Source organism: Oncorhynchus gorbuscha, linkage group LG20 (assembly GCF_021184085.1).
Source record: "Oncorhynchus gorbuscha isolate QuinsamMale2020 ecotype Even-year linkage group LG20, OgorEven_v1.0, whole genome shotgun sequence".
Lineage (NCBI taxonomy): Eukaryota > Metazoa > Chordata > Actinopteri > Salmoniformes > Salmonidae > Oncorhynchus > Oncorhynchus gorbuscha.
The window spans coordinates 16,637,713-16,659,782 of record NC_060192.1 but is presented as its reverse complement, the minus strand read 5'-3'; the positions used below and the strand labels follow the sequence as shown (position 1 = coordinate 16,659,782).

General features: G+C 44.9%; 1 pseudogene; it reads right to left on the bottom strand.

Annotated features, from left to right (window-relative positions):
• LOC124006637 overlaps nucleotides 1-22,070 on the bottom strand; it is a 169,816-nt pseudogene that overhangs the window by 129,506 nt on the left and 18,240 nt on the right.

Genomic DNA, 22,070 nt, shown 5'->3' with positions numbered 1-22,070 from the left:
ATGTATTCCGGCACTACGGGGTGCCTGAGGATATAGTTTCTGATCGGGGTCCCCAATTTACGTCAAGAGTCTGGAGGGTGTTTATGGAACGTGTGGGAGTCTCGGTCAGTCTTACCTCAGGTTCCCACCCCGAGAGTAACGGGCAGGTGGAAAGAGTCAACCAGGATGTGGGTAGGTTTCTGCGGTCCTATTGCCAGGACCGGCCGGGAGAGAGGGCGGTGTTCATTTCCTGGGCGGAGATGGCCCAAAACTCCCTCCGCCACTCGTCCACCAACCTATCTCCTTTTCAGTGTGTGCTGGGTTACCAGCCGGTCCTGGCACCATGGCATCAGAGCAAGATCGAGGCTCCTGCGGTGGATGAATGGTTTCGGCACTCGGAGGAGACTTGGAATGCTGCCCATGTGTGACTACAACGGGCCATCAGGCGGCAAAAGGCGAGTGCCGACCGCCACCGCAGTGAGGCCCCGGTGTATGTACCGGGGGATCGGGTCTGGCTCTCGACCCGAAACCTACCCCTTCACCTGCCCTGCCGGAAGCTGGGTCCGTGATTTGTGGGGCCATTTAAAGTCCTGAGGAGACTGAACAAGGTTTGTTATAGGTTACATCTCCCGACTGATTACCGTATTAACCCCTCATTCCATGTGTCTCTCTTCAGGCCGGTGGTGGCTGGTCCGCTCCAGCAGTCTGAGGTGCGGGAGGTTCCTCCGCCCCCTCTGGACATCGAGGGGGCCCCGGCGTACACCGTACGAACCATCATGGACTCAAGGCGTCGGGCGAGGGGCCTTCAGTACCTCGTGGAGTGGGAGGGGTACGGCCCGGAGGAGCGATGCTGGGTACTGGCGGAGGACATCCTACACCCATCTTTAATACAGGAGTTTCACCGTCTCCGTCCGGATCGCCCTGCGTCCCGTCCTCCGGGTCATCCCCGAGGCCGGTGTCGGCGCGCTGCTGGAGCCGCGTGTCAAGGGGGGGTACTGTCACGACTTCGGCTGAGGTCGGCTCCTCTCCTTGTTCGGGCGGCGTTCGGCGGTCGACATCACTGGCTTTCTAGTCATCACCGATCCATGTTTCCTTTTCCCTTTTGTTTTGTCTAATTACGCACACCTGATTTCTATTCCCTTATTATGTTCCTTATTTAACCTCTCGTCTACCTTTCTGTTTGGTCCGTGATTGTGTTGTGTTACCGTGTGTGTTGGAGGGTTTTTTACTATACGTGATGTTTCCTTGTTGGGAGGTATTCCAGTTTTTTTGTTTTAATATTTTGAGTAGAGACTTGTGTTTTTCCTGAAACCTGTGTTCTGCGCCTGACTCAGACAACGAAACCAGCAGTGTGTTACAGTAGGGGACTGCTGAAATTCTACAGAAAGATCAGCATACCCCAAATCCAGAGGTTGTGAATTCACGTCTCAAGGTGAAAATGAAAAGACGGTACTAAATGATCATGTCAAATGTAATCCTATTGTCATTGATTAAAGCTTTCTACACTATTTTAGCTCCACTTATCTTAAAACCCCCATAGCATTTCATTACTTTACTTATCATGGTTTAGGAAACCTGAGACCATCACATGACTAAAACCTCCATGGGATCATGACACAACATCCCAAGAACGTTCAGGGGACCTTCAGGTAACCATGACACAACGTCCCAAGAACATGCTAAAAACGTCCCCTGGACAAACCGGGAACTATAAAAAGGTCCCCTAAAGAACGTTCCCTTTGGACCATCTCGCAACGTCCTATGGACAAGTAAAATGAAAGTCCTGAGAACATCCTAAAAAGGTCTTGACATGGTCCTCAGTGACGTCCTGGGAATGTACAGGGATCTAGGCTAAGGTCCCCCAGAAAACATTCCCCTGGGAACATTACATAATGTTCTTAGAACATTCTCAGAACATCAGTGGGATAATGTCGCGCCAAAACCCTTAAGGGACCTAAAGGGAATGTTGCTAATTGTCCTCAGGACGTCCCCTGTTTTCTGGGTATACAGTATGTGATTCTTTGAGGAGTGAACACGAGCGTCCATGCAGGTGTGCGTGAATGTGTGCACGTAAGTAAGCAAACGAGAACATTTTCAGTCTCTTATGAAGTGCTGAATCCCTCTCCTGAGTCCTGGAGAGGACATATTCTCCTCTGGATGTGGAGACATACAGTGGGGAGAACAAGTATTTGATACACTGCTGATTTTGCAGGTTTTCCTACTTACAAAGCATGTAGAGGTCTGTAATTTTTAACATAGGTACACTTCAACTGTGAGAGACGGAATCTAAAACAAAAATCCAGAAAATCACATTGTATGATTTTTAAGTCATTCATTTGCATTTCATTGCATGACATAAGTATTTGATCACCTACCAATCAGTAAGAATTCCGGCTCCTACAGTTTTTCTTTAAGAAGCCCTCCTGTTCTTCACTCATTACCTGTATTAACTGCACCTGTTTGAACTCGTTACCTGTATAAAATACATGTCCACACACTCAATCAAATAGACTCCAACCTCTCCACAATGGCCAAGACCAGAGAGCTGTGTAAGGACATCACGGGTTAAAATTGTAGTCCTGCAGAAGGCTGGGATGTGCTTCAGGACAATAGGCAAGCAGCTTGGTGAGAAGGCAACAACTGTTGGTGCAATTATTAGAAAATGAAAGAAGTTGAAGATGACGGTCAATCACCCTCGGTCTGAGGCTCCATGCAAAATCTCACCTTGTGGGGCATCAATGATCATGAGGAAGGTGAGCGATCAGCCCAGAACTACACGGCAAGACCTGGTCAATGACCTGAAGAAAGCTGGGACCAGTGTCTCAAAGAAAACCATTAGTAACACACTACGCCGTCATGGATTAAAATCCTGCAGCGCACGCAACGTCCCCCTGCTCTAGCCAGCGCATGTCCAGGCCCATCTGAAGTTTGCCAATGACCATCTGGATGATCCAGAGGAGGAATGGGAGAAGGTCATGTGGTTTGATGAGACAAAAATATAGCTTTTTGGTCTAAACTCCACTCGCCGTGTTTGGAGGAAGAAGGATGAGTACAACCCCAAGAACACCATCCCAACCGTAAAGCATGGAGGTGGAAACATCATTATTTGGGAATGCTTTTCTGCAAAGGGTACAGGATGGCTGCACCGTATTGAGGGGAAGATGGATGGGGCCATGTATCGCGAGATCTTGGCCAAAAACCTCCTTCCCTCAGTAAGAGCATTGAAGATGGGTCGTGGCTGGTTCTTCCAGCATGACAACGACCCGAAACACACAGCCAGGGAAACTAAGGAGTGGCTCCGTAAGAAGCATCTCAAGGTCCTGGAGTGGCCTAGCCAGTCTCCAGACCTGAACCCAATAGAAAATCTTTGGAGGGAGCTGAAAGTCCGTTATTACCCAGCGACAGCCCCGAAACCTGAAGGATCTGGAGAAGGTCTGTATGGAGGAGTGGGCCAAAATCCCTGCTGCAGTGTGTGCAAAACTGGTCAAGAACTACAGGAAACGTATGGTCTCTGTAATTGCAAACAAAGGTTTCTGTACCAAATATTAAGTTATGCTTTGTATCAAATACTTGTTCTCCCCACTGTATGTGTACGAGTATGATAAAGCCCCAGGGAGATAGATGGACAAGATTAAAGCCTTACTGCTATGCAGTCGTATGTTACGTAATGAACAGAAGTGAAGAAGGAGAAACATATGTTTGACCTGCCTGCTTGTAATGAGATTGTTGGTATATTAGGGGTGTGTGCGTGCGTGTTTGTGTCCATTCCCCAGGGCTGTTGAGAGATCACGCTATCATTTCAGCTGAGCAGGAAGACTATGAATCGCATTACATGCAGCAGAAACACACACATACACTCTGCAACCCTGACCAGAGAAGACTCACGCTACCATTACCGCACAGCGCAGATACCAGGGAGGAACAATCTAATTAGACTTTATTGCATTACACCACTCACATTCATACACACAAACACACACAAACACACACAAACACACACACTGAAATAGCAGAAAGGGAAAACATGATACACACGCTTGCTCACACACACACGCACACAAACACACACCAGCGGGAGGTTATCACATGACATAGCACTCAATCAGGAAAACAGAGATCAACTGTCTCCCCTCCCTCTCTCCCCTCTTACTTTCTCCCTATCTGCCTTCTCTCTGCCTCTCCCCTGCCTTTCGTGTGTGTGTGTGTGTGTGTTATGTTTGCAGGGCTGCTGTTAAGGGAGAGCCATCGACTGAAGGATTAGGTTTGACGGGATACTGAGGCTGAATTAATTATATGTTTGTGATGATGTCTTGCCCCTGTGCGTGTTCGACTTTGTTTTTCTCCAGTGATAATGGCTCCAGACATCCCATCACAAGACCTACACCACAAGATCTCTGTGTGTGAGCATGAGTTTGAGAGAATCCATGTGTTTGAGAGAATCCATGTGTTTGAGAGAATCCATGTGTTTGAGAGAATCCATGTGTTTGAGAGAATCCATGTGTTTGAGAGAATCCATGTGTTTGAGAGAATCCATGTGTTTGAGAGAATCCATGTGTTTGAGAGAATCCATGTGTTTGAGAGAATCCATGTGTTTGAGAGAATCCATCTACACTACAGTCTCCAAAAAGCACAATTATCACCCAGCACACCAGCCATGGGCAGCTGCTCACTTGCATAACAGTTGCTATTTTTAAGCATCTTATTGGACATAGCGGAACATCTGAGCTTTTTCCTTCTACTTACCATTGTGGGAACATATTAAACTGTTCTACATAAAGCTGTTTTAAACCAAAGCCAAGAGGTTTAGGTAAACATGACAGGCAAGGGCAGCTGATTAGCAACATGTGAATGGGGAGAGAGAGCGAGAGAGAGAGAGAGAGACAGAGAGAGAGAGAAAGAGAGAGACAGAGTAGTTTTGCATTAGTAGCATTTGTATAGCATCACTACTATTTATGTTTGTGTTCAGTATTGTTTCTAAAAGTAATGAAATCAGTGCTTGGTTTGGGATGATGCTCAGTGTGTGAGAAAGAGGAGGGAGAATGAACAGGAGAGAGAATGTGAGAGTTTGAGAGAGAGAGAGAGAGAGAGAGACAGAGACAGAGAGATCGAGACAGAGAGAGAGATCGAGACAGAGAGATCCATCCTCATTAGAACTTTGAGCCAGCCCTTGTGTCTGCCTGTAATGTGATTTCCACTGGAGTGCATGGCCCCTCTGAGACACACACACAAACACATTGCTTACCTCAGTCATGTGGATGAGATAGAACTTCAGCTCTTCAGCACGATCTGTGGAAGGAACAAAGAAATTATTGCATATCATCAATAATTATTGATGTTACAGATGTATAGGTTGCCAACCACCCACACATCCTGGCTCAATACTTTGAGGCATACATCACTAAAAACATGTTGTGTCTCCAGGTCCAGATGAATAGCTTAGATCACCTCAGAGGCCAACCTAGATATCCTATCACCCTGTTTCCACAGTCTTCTCTCAGGACCACTATATCACTCTCTGGTGACAACTGGAGGTGACAATCTGACAGTGGTGGTGACACCTCCCATGATGAGTGGCCCAGTCCTGCCCACAGGACAGATATGAGGAGGTGTGAGGAGGGTGAGAGAGAGAGAGGAGGAAAAGGTGAGCTTGCGGAAGGTGTCACTGTGTGTGTGTGTGTGTGTGTGTGTGTGTGTGTGTGTGTGTGTGTGTGTGTGTGTGTGTGTGTGTGTGTGTGTGTGTGTGTGTGTGTGTGTGTGTGTGTGTGTGTGTGTGTGTGTGTGTGTGTGTGTGTGTGTGTGTGTGTGTGTGTGTGTGTGTGTGTGTGTGTGTGTGTGTTTTCTAATAGCTTGTCTCTCCCTGAAGATCACACTGAAAAAGGGCTTTGCCCCAGACTGAGGTTTATGATTAACTTCGATCAAGGAAAGACAGGCGCAATCCATTCCCTCCCTCCATCCAGTTCTTTATTCACTCCATCTGCTCTGGGAAAGAGAAATGGCTGCCAGGAGGGGCTAATAAAGATCCGGAAGCCTTGACAGTTATCGGCATTACCTCCCACCCACCACACCTATACACAGCTAGGTAGCTCAAGATCCAAGGCGAAGTCCGATGTCCATCCAGGTACCCATGACATCGGGGATGACTTAAAAAACGTCCACTACAGGCAACGGTGAGCAATATTACTATCAATTAGGATTGCGGTTTGCTAAGGCATTGTGGACGGGGATGGCAGAAAGGCGTGAACCGCAAGCTCCTGCTCCGAGTGTCAAATGTCCAATCCGAGTGCTAGGCACTTGTTCTTTTCTATTTTTTTTACCCTATCCCAAACCGTAACCCTGTACCTTAACCATTCTGAATTGTTGCATAAACATAACCTTCAAAATGTGACATTTGTGGGCAAACGTCAGATTTTGAAGTGAGACAGAGATTTTTGCCTAAACAAACTGTGTGTGTGTGTGTGTGTGTGTGTGTGTGTGTGTGTGTGTGTGTGTGCGCGTGCGTGTGCGTGCGTGCGTGAGTGAGAGCTGAGTGCGCATCTGTGCGACTGTAGTTGTGTGTGTCCCAGTCCTTGTGTCTTCCCTAATGGAATGAGACAGGCTGTGATGGTGTGTGATGGGCCCACCTGCCTTCATGTCTGCTCCTCTCTAACTCCAGGCCGTCAACCTGTCTACACTGTCTACCACAGTGACAGCAATGTCCAACAAGGAGGAAACTGCAGCAGGATACTGCCTATGGCTGTGTGTGTGCGTGCGTGCGTGCGTGTGTGTGTGTGCTTATGTGTAAGTGTGCGCACCTGCCTGCCTGCCTGCGTCCGTGCATTTGTGTGTAGGTCAGAGAGATAAGGAAGGGCACTAGCCGTAGCAGACACTACTCTATTGTCATTTGCCAGGGGAGATTCCAGACAGAGATATATTGAACCAATATAGATTCTGCTGTGCAGCATTGTATCCCACAGGAACACTGACCACATGAACACATTCTACCCTTGACACTACTGAGGTCATGCCCATCCCCAAGGGTCGCTGTAGACACACCTACAGTAATATGTGCAATATTACTATATTATAAAACTGTAGTTTGGGTCCTGGATGCTAATTGGCTGAAACAGCATTTCAGCCATTTGTATATCAGACAATATACCACGGGTATGACGCAAAAATACGTGCTTACGGTTCTATTTATGTTGGTAACCAGTTTATAATAGCAATAAGGCACCTCTGAGGTTTGTGGTGTACATAACACGTCTAAGGGCTGTTTACAGGAAAGAACATCCCTTAGCTGTGGTATATTGGCCGATACCACACCCACAATATACCACATTCCATCAGGCCATATTGCTTCATTACAACTATACTATTACTATACTGGTACAATACTGTTACGATCACTCTAATTACTGCAATAATGAGCATCCATATTGGTCAACCATAAATAATGCCACCGTTAAATGCATTCATTACACGAATAGCCAACAGTAGAAAGAATCTGAATGTATTTTCTGACTGACTATGACGAATACATCCATTAAAGGGGTTATTGATATGACATGAATCACAGTCTACAGAGCTGTCAAGATATTGAACAAAAACACATTTCTGATCCCACGCCAACGTTGGCATCACAGCTTCAGCACAATATTTACTGACTAAGTAACATGTTCTGTAAAACAGCAAGGCACTCAAGCTTTCGTGACGACCAACGACCTCCATTTCTCCCTACATGCATGTCCATACGGTTTAGAGTTATTTCATCTAAAATCTCTCCCACCATTCACGACTCATCTCATCACTTAGGCAGTAATGTTTGTGACACTGAAAATGTACTGTATATCAAATTAGTATTTCAAAACTAAACGGCTTAATCTTCATTGAACACAGACGCTGTATCACTGGGATAACCCTCTGGGGCAGCCGAGCGAGATTGTAAGATTTTCAATTCACTTCGCTAAAAAAACACACATTTGTCAGGTTGGCGCTCAAAGAATACTGTATCTCCTCACTGCAATCTCACATTTGCGGAAACCAGATCAGAATGCTTGTGATTCTCCCAACTCAACAGCAGAGGTCACTCTTGCATTTGTTTTCACAGATGCAGGAGAGTCATCTGAGTAACATCAAGACATCTACTGCACCCAAGGAGTTGGATCACAGCATTTATGGCCAATGACAGCCTGATACTACTGTGGTGACTGGTGATACTAGGACAATTCTAGTCATACTTTAACAAAGTATAACTTGTAAACCTTAATGAAGCCTTCATACTGCCTTTGTAAGGCCCATAAAAATGCTATAGATGCTATATAGGGTGTCGCAAGAGGCCTTTTTTTCTGTGATGTTTTCCAAATGACAAATCTTTTGCTTGATATCCCTGTGCTCTACACGTACACCCAACAGTGTGCATGGGTGTAGTTTGTGTCTGTTGTGGTGCACTGGTCTCTCTTAGAGCCGTCTGTCCTTTCCACGCTCCACACCCTTGTCTCTATAGGAGATGACACGGTCACAGGAAACCCCCTGTCCCACTACCACCCCACTCACTCACTCACGCTGTCTCACACACACACACACACACACACACACACACACACACACACACACACACACACACACACACACACACACACACACACACACACACACACACACACACACACACACACACACACACACACACACACCACCCTCGTTGGAACAAACACAGTCCCCGGAGCCTATTTCCTGTGTGGCCTACCGTACTAAAATAACAATGACAGGTGGGGTGGGGTGGAGATGCACCCTCCTTGTACGGCCCCCTTCCCAAACACACCCCCCTCCTAACCCACTGATGACTTCCTAATCCGCTGTGGTGGAGGTGCACCACAGTGTAGTGCAGAGAGTGACCCATAGACCTCTATATCCCCATTCTGTGCTCTGGGTCTCATTAGCAAATGTAATGCAATGCAATGTAATGTAAAACGTTGTCATCTGCGGGGTTAAATACATATGCTAACCTCTCCCTAGCCTGACCATTAGCTCACTTCATATGTCACAGAAGGTGGCCATATACTGGACTGTTGAATGGTAGAACTTTTTTAATCTGATATTTCGGAGGGAATAAGTCAAATTTAAAGGATAGAGTGAGAGACAGACAGAAAGGGGGATGGGAATTTTATAAACATTTTCTTTGCAACTTTCGTAGAAATCCAATAGCTGTGTGTGCTGTGGCCATCTTCAAAATTCAAACCAGTCCTCCGTGAAAGCAATTCAGTTTGTCCTTCTGTTACGGTTAATCTGTGTCCAGGAAATGGCATCTTTGCGTGTAGTTAATTCCCTTCAAATAAGGTCTGGATTATTTACTGTTATTATTACTTACCATTCTAGGTTAACAAGCTAACCATTAAGCTACATCTGTTATAATGATATCAATGTTATGGTATGTAACGGTGGTAATGGTATAGGGTAGGGTTTAATGGTAAACATCACTAATCACACTACAGAGCAGTTTTCTAATAATCTTATTGAAAAATATGACTGCCCGTTTACAATTATACTGAACTAAAATATAAACGCAACATGTAAAGCGTTAGTCCCATGTTTCATGAGCTGAAATAAAATATCCCAGAAATGTTCCATACACACAAAAAGTTTATTTCTCTCAATTGTTTTGCACAAATTTGTGTAAATCCCTGTCCCTGTTTCTCCTTTGCCAAGATAGTCCAAACACCTGACAGGTGTGGCATATCAAGAAGCTGATAAAACAGCATGATCATTACACAGTTGCACCTTGTGGTGGGGACAATAAAATGTGTAATTTTGAAACACAATGTCACAGATGTCTAAAGTTTTGAGGGAGCGTGCGTGACTGCAGGAATGTTCACCAGAGCTGTTGCCAGAGAATTGAATGTTAATTTCTCTACCATAAATTGACTCCAACATCGTTTTAGAGAATTTGACAGTACATACAATCTCAGACCATGTGTAACCATGCCAGCCCAGGACCTCCACATCCGGCTTCTTCCCCTGCGGGATCGTCTGGGACAAGCCACCCGGACAGCTGATGGAACTGTGGTTTTGCACAATCAAAGAATTTCTGCACAAACTGTCAGAAAACATCTCAGGGAAGCTCATCTGCATGCTCGTTGTCTTCACCTGGGATGTGACCTGACTGCAGTTTGGCTTCAGAACTGATTTCAGTGGGGAAATGCTCACCTTCGCCACTGGCACGCTGGAGAAGTGTGGTCTCCACGGATGAATCCCGGTTTCAATGGCAGACAGCGTGTATAGCGTCATGTGAGCGAGCGGTTTGATGATGTCAAACGTTGTGAACGGAGTGCAACATAGTGGCGGTGGAGTTATGGTATGGGCAGACATAAGCTAAGGACAACGAACATAATTGCAGTTTATCTAACGCAATTTGAATGCACAGAGATACCGCGATGAGATCCTGAGACCAATTGTCGTGGCATTCATCCGCCGCCATCACGTCATGATAATGCACAGCCCCATGTTGCAAGAATCTGTAAACAATTCCTGGAAGCTGAAAATGTCCCAGTTCTTCCATGACCTGCATACTCACCAGACATGTCGCCCATTGAGCATGTTTGGGATGCTCCGGATTGACATGTACGACAGTTTGTTCCAGTTCTCGCCAATATCCAACAACTTCACACAGCCATTGAAGAGGAGTGGGACAACATTCAACAGGCCACAATCAACAGCCTGATCAACTCTATGTGAAGGAGATGAGTTGCATGAGGCAAATGGTGGTCACACCAGATACTGACTGGTTTTCTGATCCACCTCCCTGCCTTTTTTTAAAGGTATCTGTGACCACCAGATGCATATCTGTATTCCCAGTCATAGACTAGAGCCTAATGAATGTATTTAAATGGATGAATTTCATTATATGAACTGAAACTCGGGAAAATCTTTGAAATTGTTGCATGTTGCGTTTATATTTTTGTTCAGTGTATATTCTTTTATTAGGGTTGCCACAACATTTTAGTCCCTGGCCTATTTCTCCATCAAAATGTTGGACTTATCGGGAAAGTCTTCATATGAGAATGGCACCATAGGGAAAGTCTTCATATGAGAATGGCACCATAGGGAAAGTCTTCATATGAGAATGGCACCATGGGGAAAGTCTTCATATGAGAATGGCACCATGGGGAAAGTCTTCATATGAGAATGGCACCATAGGGAAAGTCTTCATATGAGAATGGCACCATAGGGAAAGTCTTCATATGAGAATGGCAATGGGAAAGTCTTCATATGAGAATGGGGGAAAGTCTTCATATGAGAATGGCACCATGGGGAAAGTCTTCATATGAGAATGGCACCATGGGGAAAGTCTTCATATGCACCATGGGGAAAGTCTTCATATGAGAATGGCACCATAGGGAAAGTCTTCATATGAGAATGGCACCATAGGGAAAGTCTTCATATGAGAATGGCACCATAGGGAAAGTCTTCATATGAGAATGGCACCATGGGGAAAGTCTTCATATGAGAATGGCACCATGGGGAAAGTCTTCATATGAGAATGGCACCATAGGGAAAGTCTTCATATGAGAATGGCACCATGGGGAAAGTCTTCATATGAGAATGGCACCATAGGGAAAGTCTTCATATGAGAATGGCACCATGGGGAAAGTCTTCATATGAGAATGGCACCATAGGGAAAGTCTTCATATGAGAATGGCACCATAGGGAAAGTCTTCATATGAGAATGGCACCATGGGGAAAGTCTTCATATGAGAATGGCACCATAGGGAAAGTCTTCATATGAGAATGGCACCATGGGGAAAGTCTTCATATGAGAATGGCACCATGGGGAAAGTCTTCATATGAGAATGGCACCATGGGGAAAGTCTTCATATGAGAATGGCACCATAGGGAAAGTCTTCATATGAGAATGGCACCATGGGGAAAGTCTTCATATGAGAATGGCACCATGGGGAAAGTCTTCATATGAGAATGGCACCATGGGGAAAGTCTTCATATGAGAATGGCACCATAGGGAAAGTCTTCATATGAGAATGGCACCATGGGGAAAGTCTTCATATGAGAATGGCACCATGGGGAAAGTCTTCATATGAGAATGGCACCATGGGGAAAGTCTTCATATGAGAATGGCACCATAGGGAAAGTCTTCATATGAGAATGGCACCATGGGGAAAGACCTCTCAGAGAGCTGCCACTTGTTGGACTATTCAAGGAGAGTTGGGTTGAAGAATTAGTTTGCATGGAGAAGGTCAAACTGGATTGCTTTCATGTAGGACTGACTTGAATTGTGAGGATGACCCAGGGGACAATGACTGCCCCCTCTCATTGAAGCCACGGAAGTTCAAGGCCGACCACGATATTGCAGGCATTGTTTGCAGAAAACATGATCCCCCATTATAGTGAAAAATTGATATCTTTCTTGGTCAATCTTATTGTAAATAACATTTTAAAAATATGAAGACAATCATGGGACAAATAATTGCCTCTAATACACCAGTTGTACATCCTTGAAGCGATTATTTTTTTAATTAATCACAGAAGAATTCATAAGGATAATTTAGTTGCTAATGGCAGCCTGCAGTACCCCAGCCGGCCTTCAACTTGAGTTTTTCAATGAGAGGTTGCAGCACTGAGATAGCCTGCAACAAACATCACTTCCTAGAGTATCTCAAACTGTGCATGTTAATGTCTTCACGAGACGCCAACTTCATTTGGCTTCAATACGCTATTGAGTCTCCACTGGTGTCACGTGATCGATAGCTTTGTCCATTCATATATACAGTCATTGGGATGACCACACAATTTATTTTCATCATGAAGAAAATGGATGGGTTTTCTACCCAAAGTTGCTAAGGACCTATTGTGATCTATTTAATAAACACAAGAGACCAGTGAAATGGATGAATGAGTGTGACGGTGTAGCAGAAACAGCAGCATCTCATGGCCAAAACATGGTATTTTCACTCTACTTTATGGGAAATAATGCAAGTGACTTCAATTACACATTTCCTGCAATTCTACAAATGTTTAAGCCATAAGCCACGGTAATATGATATCTGGGTGAGAGTGACTAAGAAAAGTTTAGATAGCTCGACTAACTAGACTAATTTACCAGTCTACATAAGATTAGCTGACATGGGCTAATTGAGTGACTGTCAGTGAGTGACACATAACAAAGGGAAAATGCTGATGCACAACCACATTTCGAAACGGCAGCTCGTGTATTCTAATAATCTAACGCCTCAACAGTAACTTGCGACACCGACGGATTAATGTTATTATATACAGTATATATTTTTTTTTATTTAATAAATGAGGTCCGGACCTCGGTGTCCTCATATGTAGCTATGGCTCTGGTCATGTGAGATGTCTTGAGGTGAAAGAAACTGTCACGCCCTGGTCGAAGTATTTTGTATTTATCTTAATGTATTGGGGTCTCCTGTCTGTTCAGCACAGCCAGAGCTGCCAGCCTGCATGGAGCAGCCAGAGCTGCCAGCCTGCATGGAGCAGCCAGAGCTGTCAGTCTGCATGGAGCAGCCAGAGCTGTCGGTCTGCAAGGAGCTGCCGGTCTGCAAGGAGCTGCCAGTATGCAAGGTGCTGCCAGCCTGCATGGAGCAGCCAGAGCTGTCAGTCTGCATGGAGCAGCCAGAGCTGTCAGTCTGCATGGAGCAGCCAGAGCTGTCAGTCTGCATGAAGCAGCCAGAGCTGTCAGTCTGCATGAAGCAGCCAGAGCTGCCAGCCTGCATGGAGCAGCCAGTGCTGCCAGTCTACATGGAGCAGCCAGAGCTGCCAGTCTGCATGAAGCAGCCAGAGCTGCCAGTCTGCAAGGAGCTGCCAGTCTGCAAGGAGCTGCCAGTCTGCAAGGAGCTGCCAGTCTGCAAGGAGCTGCCAGTCTGCACGGAGCCGCCAGAGCTGCTAGTCTGTAAGAAGCCGCCAGAGCTGTCAGCCTACAGGGAGCAGCCAGAGCCACCAGTCAGCATGGAGCAGTCAGAGCCACCAGTCAGCATGGAGCAGCCAGATCTTTCAGTCTGCCAGGATCTGCCAGTCAACCAGACTCTTCCAGATCCGCCAGTCAACCAGGATCTGCCAGTCAGCCAGGATCTGCTGAAACCACCAGCCAGCCAGGATCTGGTAGATCTATCTACCTGCCTGAGCTTCCTCTCACTCCCGAGCTTCCTCTCACTCCCGAGCTTCCTCTCACTCCCGAGCTTTCTCTCAGTCCCGAGCTTTCCCTCAGTCCCGAGCTTTCCCTCAGTCCCGAGCTGCCTCAGTCCCGATCTGCTCCTCAGTCCAGTGGGGTTCTGGGTGAGGACTACTAGGCCATGGTCGGCGGCGAGGGTGGACTATCCAGGGACGCGAGGAGAAGGGACTAAGACATTGACTGAGTGGGGTCCACGTCCCGCGCCGCCACCATGGACAGACGCCCACCCGGACCCTCCCTATTGTTTTGAGGTGCGTTCGGGATTCCGCACCTTAGGGAGGGGGGGTTCTGTCACTCCCTGGTCGAAGTATTTTGTATTTATCTTCATGTATTGAGCCAGGCCAGGGTGTGGCATGGGGTTTTTGTATTGTGGTGTGTTTGTCTTGGGGTTTTGGTGGTGTTATTGGGATTGTAGCTTAGTGGGGTATCTAGCAAAGTCTATGGCTGTCTGGAGTGGTTCTCAATCAGAGGCAGGTGTTTATCGTTGTCTCTGATTGGGAACCATATTTAGGCAGCCATATTCTTTGAGTTTGTCGTGGATGATTGTCCTTAGTGTCCTTGTTCCTGTGTTAGTTTACACTAGTATAGGCTGTTTTGGTTTTTCGTTACGTTCTTTGTTTTGTAGTGTTTGTATTTTAGATTCGTGTTACCTTTTGTTCATTAAACATGGATAGCAATCTATACGCTGCGTTTTGGTCCGACTCTCCTTCACCACATGAGAACCGTTACAGAAACGCACACCTGTTTAGGTGAGTTGCTGGCCAGCGGAGTAGAACACCAGAAGAAGAAAAGGAGAACACTCTAGGAGCTCAGATGCAATCATTTAATAACCAACGCTTCGACAGACAAGCGGTCTTCATCAGGGTATAATGACAAACACTTCGGGTCACTAATTTAAATATAGTTTGGAAGGACACACAGGTGTCTGTAATCATGGCCGGGTGTGGCTTGCTGTCATTGGTTAATTGACAGATAGAAATAGAGCATGTAAGAAACATGAATGGACCAAAGCCTACGTTGAGATCGAAGGTTTGTTGGTTATGTCGAAACGTTGGTTATTCAATTATTGCATCTGAGCTCCTAGAATGTGAGGCCTTTTCTTTTTCACCTGTGAGAAATGACATATTTAATGACATATGAGCTTCACGTCCCCTCAGGCAAGGATGGAGGAAAACAGCGTGGATGATGAGATAGAATAGGTAGATTTGGAGAAAGAGAGTGGAGAGAGGATTACGAGAAAGACAGAGATAGAGAGGGGGGGGTAGAGTAAGAGCAGATATTACAGTTTTTCTCAATTGCTAAAACACTAAAACCCGAGAACAAAGTTGCCTGGACTCATTTAGCTAATAATGCAGTCTGTCAGTACCTTAAACCATTTCACATGGTAAAACACAATTTGCAGATCTCACTTAGACTTTTCAGCAAAACTCTAAACACATTTTCATTCTCAAAACACATTCTGCACTCTAATGCACATGTCATCCATACTGGTAAACACAAGTGGCAACAATCAAATACAAAATAGAGAACACATGTCATTGATTGAACACAACCACTCAAAATTGATTTAACCTGTTTCAAATGAGGCGACACAACCAATATAAGCCAGTTCAGAGAGCAAACAGGTTGTTGAAGGTGGGGAGGAGAAAGTCTGAGAATGGATACTGTAGTACAGTGCATTGTAGGCTGTATACTGTACAATGGACAAATTGTACGGCCCTGAACATTGTGCTTTCCATTTATTAACAGTACTGACTGCTCAATAGATTTTGACTGGTTGCAGGTTCATATCAACAAAGAACAAGAATTACAGTATCACAGAGACAAAGGACAAGTTTGTGAGATGCAGGGTACAGTACTGTAAAAATAGGGGTACAAGGAGGAGGAAGAACAAAAAACAAAATTGCAAAGAGCAAAGCAGAGTAGTAATTTCTGATCCATTTTGAGCTACTATGATAGAACCTGTTTTCATTCATCAAAAGACAATGATGGACAAATATGACTATTTTTGATAAAAAATGTACGTCTGCCTGAGGATTGTATGTTTTGAACAATGTGTATTCTATTTTTCGGTGTATTGTTTACTGCCTGCTTGAGAGTGTATATCATTTTGATCACTATGTTTATGATTTTGAGAGCAGTGTTTTATTTTGAACACAGGTAAAACTGTTTTGAGGCGAATGTTTCATTTTGCGAGAGGAGTCCCAGGTTATGTAAATAGTGCTTGAAGATGAGGTTTTGTGTTTAATGTTTTCAGGAAATGGAGCAAGGTTTCAGAAATTGTGTTGTAACAATTGAGAAAAACTGTAAAGAGAGCTGAGGGCGAGACATAAAAAGTGATAGGTGGGCTTTCTAAAGTGCGTCACAGAACCTACAGTATATAGTTGCAGTGAAGGAGCAGGACAGAACACAGAGACCTGAGAATATTGTGATTCAGTCTGGGCTCCACACTGTCCAATCACAGCTGACCGATATGACTGGACTGTCTGCCACCTGATGCCTGGGTACGTCAACAGATTTAACTTTTGTGTGCATATGAATGTGTACACACACACACACACACACCCAGCCAGGTCTGGCCTACTGTAACCCCGGCCCTCTCCATATCCTCTCTACATTATACACACAGGCAATTACAGTAAGAGCTATTTATTTGACTTGTAGTGCTTTGTTATACTGTGGGTCAAACTATTCTATGAGAGGTACCAACTCAGTGGAGTGTTTATATAGCTGAGAAACAGAAAGACAAAGCTCCGGGGTTTGGCTCACATTCAGCCTAAATATCCCACTGGAAGTCTAACTCACTATTACTGGGCGATAAAAATAACAGTACATAGTAGTACATACACTACATTGCCAAAAATATGTGGACACTCCATTAACTTAATGGATTTGGTTATTTCAGCTACACCCATTGCTGCCAGGTGTATAAAACCAATCACACAGCCTTGCAATCTCCATAGTTACATTGGCAATAGAATGACCTTACAGAAGAGCTCAGTGACTTTCAACATGGCACCGTCATAGGATGCCACCTTTTCAACAAGTCACGTTGTCCACTTTATTTGCTCACTAGCGTTAGAGCAATGACTGGCAGTCTATAGTAACTGCTAGTAGATACCATAGACTTCCAGTCATTGTGCTAATGCTAGTTAGCATTATCTCTAACTTCTTTCATACTGGCTGCAGAGACATAAACAAATGTATCCATGAGTCCATCGGACTGTGGGGAAGTAGATAAAGGGCTTCGTTGCCAAAATCCCAAAGGATCCCTTTAAGTCTACAAAGGGGTCAGGTCAACGGGGTTAGGCCTATGGGGTTGAACAGGGTAATAAAGGGGTTCAAGGAGTTGGGATCATGTCCAATAGCATCAGGGCCATGTCTAAGGTTTGTGTGTAAGGGTTGAAACACTGACCGTCCTGTAGCCGTAGTTGTCTGAGGAATAGAGGGTTCTGTAGGACATTACATCTCCCTGGTTCATCCTCTCTGGTCACAAGCATCAGGTCTGTATAGATGAACACTGTCACCTAGAGAGAGAGAGAGAGAGAGAGAAACCTAGCTGAAAATATCTTCTTGCTAAAACTCGACATCACAGCACTGTGCATGCATTGCAAAACAGTTTACATAGGCGCACAACACACATTTACTCTTTTGACAAATACACACACACACACACACACGCACGCACGATTGCTCAAAACTGCCCTTCTATGTCTATCCTCCAAATTGTACACACTTTCCACTCAAAATAGATGATAATCTTGACAGTCTTTTATAATGTTTGATAGATGATCATCTTGACAGATAATCTGGTTAATGGAGGACTTGTCACCCTGTCATGTCAGAGTAGTTGTGTATCTGGTGTCAGGGACAGACAAGGATCAGGATCAGAGCAACACACACACACACACACACACACACACACACACACACACACACACACACACACACACACACACACACACACACACACACACACACACACACACACACACACACAGCCCTTCTCACTTCTAAGTGTCTTTGTAGCGGTGTTCAACTGCAACCTTCTATGCAACAGGAAGTGTAGTTCACACAGGAACACAGTGCACCGTGGTCTCTAGACCATCACTGCTTCAGCAAGCCCCCCTAAAGATGACATTTGCATCTTATGTGCACACATGACTAATCCAAACCCTAGCTAGTCTAACTTATTAATGTATTTACTTACTCTTCTTATGACCCACTAAAGGAAAAACTTTGCTAACAGAGAAATATGAAGGTACAACCATGAGTCCATAATTCCTTGCGCTTGAAGCATTTTAAAGCGCCTGAATAGATCAACAGTACCAATTATAGCTGGTACATGTTTAGAGGGTAGGGGATTGTGGAGGGTGGGGGTAAAGAAATGGGGGGGGCTTGCGTGTGAAAGAAGAGAAGGGCAGGACACACACACTGCCTTCCCAAACTGCTTTCCTTCCTGGCCATAGGATGTGTGTTTCGGGTTGTGCTGTGTATGGGGTGTGTTTTTGGCAGAGGTACTTCTCTGTCTCTTGCATGTCAGTGGATGGGCCAAACAATGAGGCAGGCAGGAGAGAGGGACACCCATTGTTAAGCCTAAACAGACTGGGTGACCGGTCCTCTAGCCCCTTTATACCCTACGGTCATGTTCCAGGTCTCAATGGTGACTGGACAGGTGCCAACTAAACACAGTAGCTTCTATTAGATATGCGTGTCACTTTCTCACCATGTGAGCACATGCAAATACTGTACGCGTGGAATTCACAGGAGGTTGGTGGAACCTTAATTGGGGAGGACGGGCTGGTCGTAATGGCTGGAGGGGAATAAATGAAATGCGATCAAATACAAATACACTGTGTGTGTGTCAGTCTCATGTATTTCCATCTATCAGCAGCAGACCACAGCATTAAACAAGGAAAACACTCAGTAAATCCCTTCTGGGCAACACCAAGGAAGCTACAGAAAATGTCTTGCATCAGACACATCAACATTGCACAGCAATGTGTGTCTAGGCTATGTGTGTGGGGTGTGTGTGTGTGTGTGTGTTCAGTGCATGTGGTTTCTATGCAGATCAAGAGGATGCTGAGGGTCTTGATGTTGTGGTCTATGTATGTGTGTGTGTGTGTATAGAAAGCCTACAACCCGTGAACTTTTTTTCCACATTTTGCTGCCTTAAAAATGTAATCTAAAAATGGATTAAATGAGAGTATTTCCTTACAGATCTACATAACCTATTCCACATTTTAAAAGTGAAAGAAAGTTACAGAACATTCCCAATACTACGTGGTTGATACTTGGCGGAAGCACCTTTGGCAGCAGTTACAGCTGTGAGTCATTTGGAATACGATTCTACCAACTTTGCACAACACTAAGGGCAACATATATCCATTGTTTTGGTCACAATTGCTCAAACTCATTCAATTTGGTTGGCAGTCATTGATGAACAGCAATATTCAAACCTTATCTCTGATTTTCAAGCAAATATAAGTCAGGACTGAGACTAGACCACTCAGGAACACTCAACACCTACTGGAAAGCCATTCTGGTGTGTCTTTGGCATTAACATTTGTGTAATTGTCTCACTGAAAAGAAAACTCTATCCCAGGGGTAGGTTTTCAGAAGACTGAGGTGGGTTTTTCTCTAACTTTTGATCTGGGCTTTGCCCCTTTCATATTTATTTGGATCCTGACAAACTCCCCAGTTGCTGCAGATTACCTATAGCATGACTGGCACCACAATTACAAAAATCTAATTTAATCCTGTTTTAGAGCAAATTTGAAGGCAGCAAAATGTGAAAAAAAAGTTAAAGGGGTTGTAGACTTTCTGTAGGCACTGCATGTGTGTGTATCTGTGTGTGTGTGTGGGGGGGGGGGCAGGCAGAGTGTACAGTGGGCTATGCATCACCAAGGTAAAAACTGTAATAGCACAGATTATTTACAGATTACTTATTGAAACAGGGAGAATCTGCAGGGATGTCTGGCCCCATATTGACTATCTACAGCACAAACACGAACTGTTAAATATTTGTCCTCAAGCCCCAGCCAGCGCCCACAATTACCAACTCTGACGCTCTGAGCCAAGACCAGGGTTTGGAACCAAAATAGTTTCCAATTGTTTTGTTCTGAACAGAACCAATTATTATTTTCCGTTCCATTCCACTGTTCCGACCTGCAAAATTAAATTATGAATCGGTTCGAACACAAATGTAAAGGTTTATGGTTCCTTTCTGTTCCCTTTTAAATCTCTGAAATCAAATTAGCTTCACCCATCAGTGCAGATAGAGCAGCTTGCTATGGAATGAGCAAGCTATAGTTGTTTTAGCCTAGGCATCTGATAGCACATGGCTGCTATAGACTGCCAAGGCTATAGTTGTTTACATGCGCGATGGACAACCAGGTGCAGAGCGCAAGATGCGACTGAAATTTTGCGGGTGGGGAGAGAGTTGAGGAGGAGGCTCAACCCATTATGACATGTATTATATGAATCAGGCCCACATAATTATACCTACGGAGGAGAGGCTTCTATGAAGGAACTTTGAATGCCTTTGAACTTCAGAGAGTTGGACCAGAGCTAGCTAGATGGCTAACAAGCTTGTGTGTGCAGAGCGGCACCAGAATTAAAAACACGTCTTACCTTTTTATAGTTAATAATAAATCCAATGTGGAGCGTGATAACTATAGTGTCCTTAAGTAGTGTTGAAAAGATGAATCCATTCTTCTCTCCCTAATTTCTGAATCACGCATGTAACATCAGTAGGCTGCAGTAGCCTAACCTTCGTAGGGAGAAGCACATTGCCTACACACCACTGGCAAAGATTTTCAGCTGGCAGGCAAACACTGGAATATGTGTCTGAGTGACCGAGTGAGAGCTCTGGCATAAGAGCCTTGTTTAATTTTTTTGTGGGAGTGAAAAAATGCACTGAACTTAAAATAAAGTTATTAACCGGTTCTCATGCTTTTTGAAAAACGGTTCTGTTCCAGAACAATATAGATCACTTTCATTCCCGTTTCTGAATCTGTTCCTCTTAAAATGTAGTTATTTTCCAGTTTTCGGTTCTGTTCCATGAACTGTTTCAACCCCTGGCAGAGACGCAGTGTGAAACTGAGAAGCTGATCTGACATAATGAAAGGGGGGATATAAACTGTGAGGAATTGGAAGAGAAAATACATTTCCTCATAGTACGAACGTAGTATTGTCCATTTTTATCTACAGAAGACGCACACACACACACACACAGCTAGATGACAAGACCTTATCAATAAGATCAACACAATTAAAACCCACAGAGCAGGTGATCCGAACCCAGCCCCAACCCTCTCCTTCCCTCTCTCTTTCCCTCCTCTCCTCCTCTCTGAATGTCAAGAAGACTCAAGTCAACAGGGTCAGAGCTGTTTTTAAAACCAGCCGCCCACCCTACTAAAAACCCCTAAAACCACAGCTGATCTCTTTTGGCTTTCTGTTTTAGGAATGTCACTCCAGAATAACCTGTCAGGATGTGTGTGTGTGCATGCGTGTGTGTTTTAGAGAGAGCAAGAGAGGGTCAAACACCCCTTCTGCCAACCACCTAGCAACCATCCTGGATGGTAAACAGGGTTGTCCTGGTCTTCCTCTCCCAGACCCCTGCCAACGGACACCCCCCCCCCCACACCCGCCACTCCATCACATTTCCTGGACAATATTATCACAATGGCTGCCCAGCTTGTCATGGCTTCCCTCTCTCACTCAGCTCCCTGATTCCCAGAGAATACAGGGTGGATAACAGATCGTTATGTGTGTTAAATACAGTATCCACCCTTGTCCACCACAACATTGCATTGTAGCTTTTCACTAAAGCCAAGGCCAAACCGAGGTGCTCACCCTCAACCACCAGTCTACAGAATATACTGTAGGACTTACAGGCATTTACAACTAC